The sequence below is a fragment of the Anoplophora glabripennis genome, unplaced genomic scaffold, assembly GCF_000390285.2.
Source record: "Anoplophora glabripennis isolate ALB-LARVAE unplaced genomic scaffold, Agla_2.0 scaffold465, whole genome shotgun sequence".
Taxonomy (NCBI): Eukaryota; Metazoa; Arthropoda; class Insecta; order Coleoptera; family Cerambycidae; genus Anoplophora; species Anoplophora glabripennis.
The window spans coordinates 208146-220611 of NW_019416751.1; the positions used below are offsets into that span (position 1 = coordinate 208146).

General features: G+C 31.8%; 1 protein-coding gene across 1 annotated transcript in view; it reads left to right on the plus strand.

Moving 5' to 3' along the window:
- Window positions 1-12466, plus strand: part of LOC108909706 (protein outspread) — a 173138-nt gene that overhangs the window by 72876 nt on the left and 87796 nt on the right. Inside the window, exon 2 of the mRNA XM_023455412.1 lies at window positions 2830-2895. The gene's annotated coding sequence lies outside the window, so the exon portion shown is untranslated. The remainder of the gene's footprint in view (window positions 1-2829; window positions 2896-12466) is intronic.

The following is a 12466-nucleotide window of genomic DNA, read 5'->3' on the forward strand; positions in this document are numbered from 1 at the left end:
TAAATCGATGTGTCGATCTGCCCGGGTTTCGAATCCCGCGGCCGGTAGACCGTAGATTAGCTATGCTTGTACGGAGGATTGGCACCCTCTGTGTAAGTATGGTAGGGTGGAAGAATGTTGGCTTGGGTCAATGTGAGAGATTGACACCGGTTGGCATTTGACCACCCCCCTAATTAATGAGGTTTTCCAGGTTTCCCTCATTCCTGCACTGAATGGTGGTTAGGGCCTACCAACATAAGTCGTTCCTAGGCGCAAAATGCGGCCTGCTTAATAATAATATGCCGCCTACTCTCCCGCACAAGTCTCCGACTTCTGGGCTAATTCTCGCAGTTAGAATGAGGAGTAGAGATATTATTATTATATTATTATATAAATGTTTGAAATTACTTAGTAATTAGTAATTAGTAATTAATCGGATTTGAAAGTTTAAGAAATCTGTTTTTAAATTATTTGGCTTCATTAATACCAGAGAATTTTTCGAACATTTTTTTTTTTCATTTTTGAAAAACGATGGTCGAATACATTTATTTATTAAAATGAAATTTTCTTTGCCAAAGCGAGATATTTAAGACTTTTGATCTTTCATTTATATCACTGCTTATATGTAACCAATGCTTGGACGTAAAAATCAAATTTCAAACTCTTATCAGACAGACTTGGCAGCACAATCATGCAAACGTTTAGGGATATTTCGGTGTAATAAAGACCTAATCAGTCAATTTTGCAGATGTGATTAACAATGCAAATGTTTCATTTTCTAAAAAAAAAATAAAGTTCGGTGCAATTTCTCTTTTAGATTTCATATTTTATTATGAAAGGAGTATGACTAAAGTGTATTAATTTTGCAGTTAAATCGAATAAAAAGATAATCTATTTCCTAGAGCTATATAAATATAATCAAAATACCGATCGATAAGAGTAATGTGTTTTTAAATTAATAAGACGTATTAAAATAGTACTATAATAATTTAATCTAAATAGTTTATCTAGAATTATTTTTTTTAGATTTTAGATTATTCTGAACGATAGATTTAAATAATTATATATGTGAGATAATATCTGGTAATTAACTTGCTGCTGGACATTATTTGTATATTTTTTTATAGAATAAAGATGTCTCGAATTAGTAGCTGTCATTTTTTGTGCCGTACAGAAAAAAAAAATGAATAATGCTAGTAGGAGGAATGTGGACTGTCCCCAATTTGTTCCCCTAATTTACAAATACATACTTTATTTAAATTATTACCTATAATTTTTAAAAAGACATCTTTTGACAAACAATAAAAATAAAAACAAAATATAATATATACGACTATCTAAGTGTTCTAAGTATTCTCAAAATATATTTAAAATCTTTTTAATGAGACACGCTATATAGGACAGTCATAGTAATCACTGCGTATAAATTGATTCAATTACCATAATATTAGACAACGAAGGCTCATACAGATAAGTTCACTGGAACAAAAGAAGGCACCTATACAGATCATGACTCAGTTATAGGAGATATTAAGCCATATTCATTGATAAATCTTCGATCAATATAATTTTCGTAATTCATTTCGGAGAAATAAAGGACGAAGAACGAGATCGGTTACCAGAAAATAAGATTAGTATAGATAAAAGAAACAAAAGTATGAATATAGATTTTCCGAACACACTGAGAATATTTGTCTTCAAAATATCTTTCCCGAATACAGTCAGAAAAATAAATCTTGTCGAAAACTACACGATTATGTAAATACACCATTAGATAGCGCAGCTTATTAATGGTAGGTTTACACTCTTGCCAAGTCTCGGTAAGCGTCCACAAGCCCCAATACTAGAACAAATGAGGCTCACATTTGGACAGACAAGCATGGCGGACACCGAACTTGTTTCGGCTATTGCGTTTGGTTTATCATACTTTTATTTGAAATGCAAGCAAAACAAAACAAGAATATGAAAAGCCCAACGAAGAAGATGGTGGATGATAAAAGGCGTCATTCATATTTCTTCTTTAGCTTTTAATTCTTTTACTGGCTTTTGCATTGATTCGCCAAGACGATTCCAGGCATCTGCCACATTCTTTTTATCTTTATGGTTTATATCCTTGGACTTCCAGATACAAGGTTCACTCTGGTAATATTCCAGAAAGGATATAGTTTCCTCGTTCGACCAGCCACTCATGCTTCTCCAAGCTCACGCAAACCAAGCCAAACACCCCCGTTCACACGCTTGTGCTTGTGGACGCTTGCCGAGACTTGGCAAGCGTGTAAACCTAACATAAGACCAATGCCTATAACTTTTTCAAGCTTTATAAAAAATAATGTTAAATTGACAATATTTTTTTAACATACCAAGGGTTAACAGATACACTTTATAATATATTTAATGTTTATTTTTTTGCTGTACTTAGGTATGTCATAAAAAAATTTTAATATAATTTTTGGCATTCATTCTTTAAATAAATTCTATTCGAAAATTATGTTACTTTGTCAATTTGATTATTAAACGATTTTATCAAATTAGCAATAAAAATGGCAGGTCGTTATTTAAAAAAAATCAATGACCTCATCATTCACAAGCGACTATGAAGAATTGACGTCAAAATGTTTGTTGTCATCAATCAAAGTCAGGTGCCTCGGACTTTTTTAAATTCTACTGTTTTATTGAACTTGTTCCATAATTTAGCCGCTCACTGTACTATAAAGAGAGTTTATTATACTCATTTCAATGAATTATGCATGTTATGAAAAATCAAGGTTATAATGTTTGATATTATCGTGCTCAAAATCTTTACATTTTTGGGCGTTGTCAGCTTTAATAATAATTTTATTTTTCTTGCAGAGATGGCAACGACGATGGTTTGTCCTTTACGATGACGGCGAATTGAATTATTCTGTAGATGAACATGTAAGTACGACTGGGGCTGGCTACTGTAGTTGTAGTTACAATGGTTACACTTATTTTTATGTATATTGATTGTCACTTTAGGCATCTAAGTATGTGGCATTTTTAACAGCATTCCTACAAAGTAGCAATTAAATTATAACATAAAAACCAGCCAAATTTACCACTATTATAATTGATTATTATGTAAGTAATTTAATAAAAACATTGAAATATACGAAACCTTTCTTGAGAGAATTCGATGAATTATTTGCTGGAAAATATCATTTTATAAAAAAAGCAATTCAATTCCAAGATAATCGAAATATCTAAAACAATTGTACTTTGTGGGTACTACAAACAATTTTATAAAATTACTAATAATTTTGATATCGCTTTTTATGTATCTGCTATAAAAGTTAATTACTTAGAAGCAATTGAATGTTTAGATAAAAATGAAATGATGTACTTAGTTACGCAAAAAACGATTTGAGGACAAAGTACAAAACTTCAATTTCAAAAAGTGCAGTACTTTGAAGGAGACAAGCAGGACCAATAATGTATAAAATTAATAATAAAGTTTAAAAAAATAAAGTACGGTTATTTTCTAAACAGATCTCGTTTGTGTACAACACATAAAATTCACGATCCACAAATTATTATTAATCAGTTTTTTCCATTTTGTATTTTATGTCACTTCCAGTATATTTTTTACATTTTTTGATTCATTGGGCATTGGACATTTCTGCCACACTGGAATAAAAAAGTAAATAACCCCTTGCACAAAACGGAATAGCTAAGGGCTTTTAGTTTTGCCTAAAAACAAATATCTCAATAATAAAGTACTTGTTAATGGTTACATTAAATCGGGACAAGTTAACTCCTCAGTTTTTGTTCTCAAAACTAATTGAATTGAGTGAAAATCATATATGACTTTGTTTTTTGATTAGGTTTGCTAGAGTTTTGAGGACGAAAACCAAGAAGTTTTCGAAACATTAACAGCTTATCCTGTGTTTATGGTTAGGCTAACTAAAGCAATAAATTCAACCTCTTGACTGACTACCCTTTGGGTACAAGGGGTGTATTTGTTTAAAATATTTCCTTTCTTTTCAGTCTGAAAAAAAAATTGCAGACAATAGCATTTTTATAATATATTGCATTGAAACTTGCAGTTAGTGGGATTTTAAGAACAGTTTCAATTAAATCGAACAAAAACTAAAAAAGTTACAATCTTAAGTGGGACACTCTGTATCTTACATAATTTTTCAAGTGAGTTATATCCTTGAAATGGATATATTTCAGTTCATTTCTTTAGTTTTGCAAGGAATGATTGGAAAACAAAATATTTAGTCTTGCAAAACATTTGATAATATTAAAAATTATTTATGTACTAACAGTATAATTAACTTTAACATACCGGGTAATTCAAATAGAAATTTTAGTTGATAACGTTGTTTTAATAGGATTAAATATTTTGTATTATTAGATAACTCTTGTAAATTATTTTACTTGAAAAATATTAATTTAGTTTATATTAAATATTTAGAATTAATTTGAATTAGCCCATGCAATACCTTTAAAGTAACTTAAAAGACTTTGTTTTCTATTTCACCAATTTTGTGATGGAAGGTGGTCACGATTTATCTTTCCATTTCTGTCTAATTGATGCTGTGTAAACACCCGGCGAAATTGGGCATGCATAATCGGATTACCACGATTTACTCTGAACAATGCATCATTTGATTGAGCAAAACCAAATAAGCCCATACACCGGCATTATACTTTGTAGGTATATAACAAAAAACCGTTTCACTGTTTTATGTAAATAGTAAAATTCCGGTTTATGTTTGTTAAATTTAATCGGCGTCTAATTAAATTGGTTTTGGATTAAAAATATACACATTTATTTACAAATAGAAACATAATCTAAACAAACTGGAGTTTTCGAGTTCTATTCAAATATTTTTCTTATTATACAGATGCAGAAGCGCCATCAAATAATTCGTCAACTAAAAGTATTTTTCTGTATATTCTGCTAGTATTAAAATTTTCCACGATGGCTTATTTTGATGATGCCTACTAATTTTAAAACTTTACTCAAAGGTATTCTCGATCTTGCATTCAGAATCTACATTCCTTTTTTAATCGATTTATTTTATAAACAAAGTTGCTTTAATATTCCACAGCTAATCATTTATTTTTTGTTGTTGCTTTTGCTGTTATGTTGCTTTTGTTGATGATTTTCATTATGATTTACGGAATAATTTTACCCTGATATAAACATATTTTCAATCCCACCTTTCTACGTAACCATTTGGTTATTTAACTTAATTTATTTAAATGTCATCAAACATAAATTCAGATAATATATCAACAAATCTACAGAAAATGCCATTTTAGAAATATAAAAATTAATTAATTACAGTACAGTAAGATGAATGGAATTTAAGGAGTGGAACTGTAGACAATAGTTAGTAGTTACATACGATATCTGAGGATTAATCTGTATTTCATATTTATCGGGTTTTTCTTACTATAATTGCAGCTATAGTAGCACTATTAACCTGTTTTTTTTCTCATTTGTAAATACAAAATTTACATACGTATATTTTTTCAATCTATTAGCATGCGGACTGTATATGCTGACAAATTTATTTCTTAATAGATTAACTTGTATCAGAAAATCGAATGTATGGTATGTTAAAAAGTTACGATTAAAATAGTTTATTCTGTATCTGAAATTTTGATTTTCGGAATTTTTTTAAAAACTATTTTTAGTAATTTTCATAGCTCGCCGCTGGACAAGCTAATGTGACCTCAAACAATGGAGCACGTTAGTGGCAGCTCATGCCAGTGGTGGCTCGTCAGATGACGCAAGTGACGCACCGCCTCACCTAAAATTTCCGTTTGGTTGTGCAATTTAACATTAGTTTTAATTTTATATAAATTTTATAATTTAGATATAATTCTATATTGAAAATGTATTGTGTTTGTTTGTTTAATACGCAGAAATAAACAGAATAGTTGCGCGGTGAACGCCTTCTAAAAAAACATTGCTTTCGTTGAGCGCGAACATCAACCTCAGACTATACAACGTATAGTATATGCAAGTGACGCAGATTGAAATCAATCTGTATTCTGCTTCTCTTTGTAGCGTTATTTACGGCGGTTGTCATGGCAACGAGGCGGCCAATAGGTGATTAAACTACGGCGTGGGGGAACGAGTGACGCAGAAATTGAAGCAGCATCGCCCATCGCTTGCCTTTAACGCCATTTTCCAGATGAAAAATTCAGGACAAAAAGGGTTTTTTAAATTGCGAGAGACCTGTGCCCTATTTTCTCGATATGGGAAAAAAGGGGAAGTCAAAAGACAACGTGTACGTTCGAAAGTTTCGGAATGAATGGTACTCGGAGTATTAGTGGTTGTGTGGAAGCATAAAGCTTCTTTGGAACATACATGTACGGTGTGCGTTAATGTTCGCAGAAGTCCACAAGCCGAACTAATATTTCTATTTTTTATAAAATCTAAATGAAAATCCTTCTCACGAATGTCAGTTTTTCAGTAATATTTCAAATGCAACTAAAAATGTTCAGATTCATTTAAAGCCGTTTGACCTTGAAAATTTGAAAATTTTCGCCAGCGACGCTTATTTTTTCTTTTCAGTCAATCAATAAATATGCTTCACCTATTCTTAATGTCACGAGCCGCCACTGGCTCATGCACACTTGGAAATTGCGATATGCATTGTTGTCAAATCTCATAATTTAAAGGAAAAGTTGTTAAAAAGCAACCATAGCGTAGCTCGCTCCTACCGAGGGGTATGCCACTTCACAAAATTTGTACACGTATTTATAAATACTTGGATATTTAAAGTATTTATGGTATTTAAACGTATTTAAAGGTAATTGTAAATACCCTTTAGGGATTTAATTGTATTTAAATCTAATTATTAAGATTTGAATGTATTTCTGTATAAATAGTATTTCAAGCATTTAAAAGTATTTAAGTGTAATTAAATATATTTAATAGCATCTAGCTCTGTATCTAATACGCTAAAAGTCGTGCTTTTTTACTTAATTATCTGAAATTATTTTCATATGAAGGTACAATGTTTAGGTCTACGAAATTTTAAAAATAAATGCTTAGAATGTAATTATTGTAGAACTTATTACGATGACCTGCAGATGTTTCAGAAATTATTTTATGATTTTTCTTAACCACATTAATCACTTAAAACTCTAGTAATTAAAATTTTTAGAGAATTTTGAACCTACTTTCTGTTTCTGTTTAAAAACTGGCTTTTTGAACATTTAAGGAAATGCAAATAATGATATACAGTAATGCAGAACAAATTANATATATTTTGTTTTTCAATACTTTGTATCTAAATTTTTCCGCCCTCCCTGGTGTGAACTTCAAGAGCCGCCACTGATTTAACTACTGGTTGGGTGTACTGAGTATTGAGTGTCGGAATATAGCTATCTAATTAACCGGGTTGTTGTCATACATTAAACTCCACCGCGGGCAAATACGCGTCCATTACCATGCAATGAAATGAATGGAGGTAGTAAACTCGGATCCTACAGCATCTAATTTACTTTTTCCTATTAGAATCCACGCATAACGGGGTCCAACATTGTATCACGATGGCTTTTATTCGGTGTCGTCGGCCTCGAGATGATCGTTTGCCCGCTCTTGTTTCAAATATGAATGAACGGCAGCGTTCGATTTAAAAATTTATGGGAGTGTTCAATGAACAATAGGAATGGGAAGTCGTTTCAGATGGAGAGTTCGCCGACGCACAGGATCACAATGAACGCACGCTCTCTCGACATGTAATGAGGAAAGAATCGCCAAAGTAAATTTGTTAAGTTAATTTCTGGCTTTTAATATTGGCAAATCGGTTTTAAAGGCCTACAGAGGTGCTGAAATAACATTTTAACATATACATAAGTTATAGGAAATTTCCTTGCAATTTCAAAAAAATAAAGCAATTGAATGTTGTGCTTGTACAGAGATGTTTCTGGTTACAATGATGTACATGTTATATATTTGCTTTGATAGTTTACACAATTTGGTTTATTTTCTGACCCTCCAATATTGTCATGGAACCAGTGAATATACCGTTGGCCTCGTATTTGTATCATATTTGACAAAATTTAAAAAAATGACTTACTTATGCTTGTAAACATAAGTTTTGGCGATTTGGTACATTTTCAAACTGACATACACTTTCGGAGTATCGACAAATCTCTGTCTAATCGTTTGGAGATCGACAATTTATATTTTTTCCTTATTAAATTTACTCAACAAATCTTTAAATCTTTTAATAAGAAGAACATTTCTTTTAATTAAGTTTCTCATAAATGAATGGTCTGCAAGAAGTTTTGTGGGGGCTCTCAAAGATAAAGTAAACAAAATATGATCTGATAATATGACTTAAGGGAGAAAATATTGAACGAAGTTGGTACCTATCAATAGCTTTGTTCCTATAGTCTGTTTGGAAATGAAAGAGAGTAATAAAACCCCGAGATAAGAACCGGCCATGGGCGTGGTAATATTTCGTTTCAGGTAATTATCTGGTAACACTAATGCTAACAAAAATGACAGGGATTGGAAAATCCACTATCTACAGACTTTTAAAGGAAACAAAAAATGAACAAGATACTGTAAATCCCCCAAAATCATCTACAGGGAGGTCAAAAGTCGTTATAGATGATTTCTTCAAAAATGTCATTCGCAGAAAAGTACACTCATTTTATTTTAAAAAAGAAATACCAACGCTAAACAAAATTTTAAGTGAACTTTCAGAGGACAACGATTTGCCAAAAATCAGTAGAAGCAAATTATGGGCCGTCTTACGAGAGTTGAATTTTTGCTGGGAAAAGCAGAACAGGAAGTCAGTTCTTATCGATAAAGATGAAATTATTTGTTGGCGAAGATCCTACTTAAGATCAATTAGAAAATTCCGTGACGAAGGGAGGAATATTTATTATCTAGACGAAACTTGGGTCAACGAGGGATATACTGTAACAAAAGTATGGCAAGATAAAAATGTAAAAAGTTTTCGACAAGCATTTTTGGATGGACTTTCAACAGGGTTCAAGGCACCTTCAGGTAAAGGGCGAAGATTAATAGTGACACATATAGGTAGTGCCAGTGGTTTTGTAGATGGCGGTTTACTTTTATTTGAATCTAAAAATACAGGTGACTATCACGAAGACATGAACGCAGATGTTTTCGAAGAGTATTTTACACAGATGTTGGATCTTATTCCTCCGGGGTCTGTAATTGTCATGGATAATGCCAGTTACCATTCACGGCAGACCGAGCGGACGCCTACGACTGCTTGGAGGAAAGCCGATATAATTCAATGGTTATCCGGAAAAAACATTTCTTTTGAAACAAATATGGTGAAAAAGGAACTTTTGACACTTGTCAATCTTAATAAAGATCAGAAAAAATATGTTATCGATGAAATGGCAACAAATCGCCAAATAACGGTACTACGGTTACCACCTTATCACTGTGAACTTAACCCAATCGAATTAGTCTGGGCGCAGGTAAAAGGAGATGTAGCGCGAAATAATACGACGTTTAAATTAAGTGACGTGAAAATTTTGTTAAAAAATTCCTTGGAACGAGTAACTGCAGATAACTGGCAAAGATGTATACATCATGTACAAAAAGAAGAGGAGAAAATGTGGGAACTCGATAATTTAATTGACGTTACTGTGGAACCTATCGTTATCAATCTAGGAGACGAAGATAATTCATCAGAATATTCAGAGGATGAATTTTAATATACCTACTTTTTTATTTTCTTTATTGTACATTTATACAACACTACATTTACTCACCATAATTTGAATTTTCAAAATACATATATTTTTGTGTGGAATAAAAGTCTATTCATTAAATTTAAATAAATATTTTGATAATAATATTGAATAATTTTATTTGAATTACTAAAAACCCTCTTAACCCGGTTATGATGCTTAAAGTAGCCTCATGTTTTGAAATGCTGTTTTTATATTGTTTACTTATAAGAGAAATGGACCGAGAAATTGAAGCGGCATAGACAAAGACGGATTGTCGGGGATTAAATTTTAGCTACCTGCTACAATTTAGTACAGTCCGATCACACAAAGTTTTTTAAAAAGTACACCTCATCTATACGTAAAATACATAATATAAAAATATTGAATATAAGCACCAGTACTACATTTATTTACGATTTGCATACATAATAAGCTTTTATTACTCTCTTTCATTTCTAAACAGACTATAGTGCATTAGAAACAGTTTTCAACGACAAAAAAAGCCTCGAGATATATTCTTTATGTAGAACAGGATGAAGGTATAGGCGAGCGGTGCACCACTAAAATGACGCATAAAAAAAACTAGTGGACCGACCACGGAGGGGGGCCTGGAGGAAACCTTTTGTAATCGCTATATTGCGAATAAAAAACCTTAATGACATTTTTCTGTATCGATGGTCAGTAATTTGTTATGAACAAAAAACTTGCAAAATTGCGAAAACTTAAAAAATCGATATGTATTTTGGGCAAAAAATAAGCACTTTTTAACTCGTGATTTTTTCGAAAAAATCGTTGTTTTTCGAGCTACGAGCGATTTAAGGTCGAAAAATAACCAAAAGTCGCTATTTTCAATTTATGCTTTCTTGGATTGTACTGAAGCTTTTTTAATTTTTCTTGTTCGAGGTTACTCACCGAAAGTTATATTTTCATTTTATATATTTTTCATCCCGGCGACTTTTTTTCTCCCATAAGATTCAGTTTTCATATCGATTTTTTAAGTTTTCGCAAGTTTTTTTTTTTAATAACGAATTACTGACCATCGATACAGAAAAATGTCATTAAGGTTTTTTGTTCGTTACAACGTAATATAGCGATTAGAAAGGGTTTCATCCTGGCCCCCCTCCGTGGTCGGTTCACTCGTTTTTTTGTGCGCCTAGTATTATAGAACGCCTTTTATAATGATTTTTCGATAAATAATTTAAAGGTTTATTTAGAAAGTTTTACAGTGGAAAAGTATACTTTCGTACTGGTTACGTTGCAATTGTGAGGATCAGTAAATAAATCCAATTATTGCAGTACACATATAACTTGAATATAACACTATTCAGAAAAAAATGAGAATGTGTAAAAACGATGAATTTATAGGGTTTCATTAAAAAAAAACACATGTTTGGTTTAAATCTCCGAAATGCAACATTCTATTGTTTTTTTATTGTTATTTCTATGAGATAATTTTTTAAAACTTTGCTGTTTACCATTTTTTATGTTTAGCAAGGTAGAAAAACAAAGGAGTAGAATTGTGAATACATCTGTACATAGTGTGTCCATTTAGCTGATCCTTCTCCTTGTCATACCTTGGTTACAGAAAAAAAAGTTATTGGAATGTTAATGGAACTGCAAGGTTTTGTTGTTTCAATTGAAACCTTTTTAACTTCATTAAATGTATTTTTGTCTAAAAATGTCTAAGTTATGATTTTATAAAATATTTGGTCGTTAACCATTGTTCCTTAAAATTTGAATATCTGTTCATCATCGCGAATTACGATTTTTTTTTTGATAAAATTTCAGTCGATTCTCAGTCCCACTTCATTCGAAAATAGCCTATAGATTCAAAATTAAGTTTGCTGTAAGCAGTAGTACATAATAACCAGGATTATTATAAGTGGAGTGAAAAATATACATTGTCATTGTCTGCCTTCATATAGACTCTATATGAAGACAGATTTATGATGGATGTATGTCGCAATATGCAGTCGGTCACGAGCGAGGTCGTAATAACCAAACTTTACTTGTGTGCACAATGTTTTCTGTTTAACAAATTAAGAACTACCTCTTTTTTGCCCGTCTATGCGATTTGGATATATTGTAATGTTTAGCACTTGAGGTTCGTAGGTGTGAATAAAAGTACTCAGTATCTCAGGTATTTATCTCTAGGTCCAGTGGCGGCGCGTGAACATTGATTGAATGTGTTCTGCTTAGGGTTGTTACATTTGTTGAATTGAATTCCGGGATATTAAGTGCCCGGAGTCTCTAAACGGCGCCGCAGGCGAAAAATTTTAAAATTTTCAAGGTCACGCGTTTTCCTGGCACTTCTGAATTTCAAGGAACAATGAATTTATAAAAAAAATACAGATTTTCACAAGAATGATTTTTGAAATTGATACCTTTTTGAAATATCCATTTACGAATTACCTACTGATGGTATAATAAATTGGAATAAACTAAATATATTTTATTAAATTATTGAATATTGTTTATAAACAAAAAAATCGTTTGTGAAATTTACCAACGATTCAACGAATTTTAATTTTCCTCGGCGTGTTATGATTTTTTCTTTATCTTTTTTTATATATATGTACATTATATTATATTCCGGGAGTTATACGTGCAAATCCGAAATCCGGGACCATACAGCTAATTCCCGGTACAATCACAGAAAATCCCGGTCATACCAATGTGGCTAGATGTTCTTTTAAAATGTCGTCAAGATCTACACTAAAATTTATGAGTCCACGAAACACATCAGGGTTGTCCGAATTTTCTGTCTCGTCGT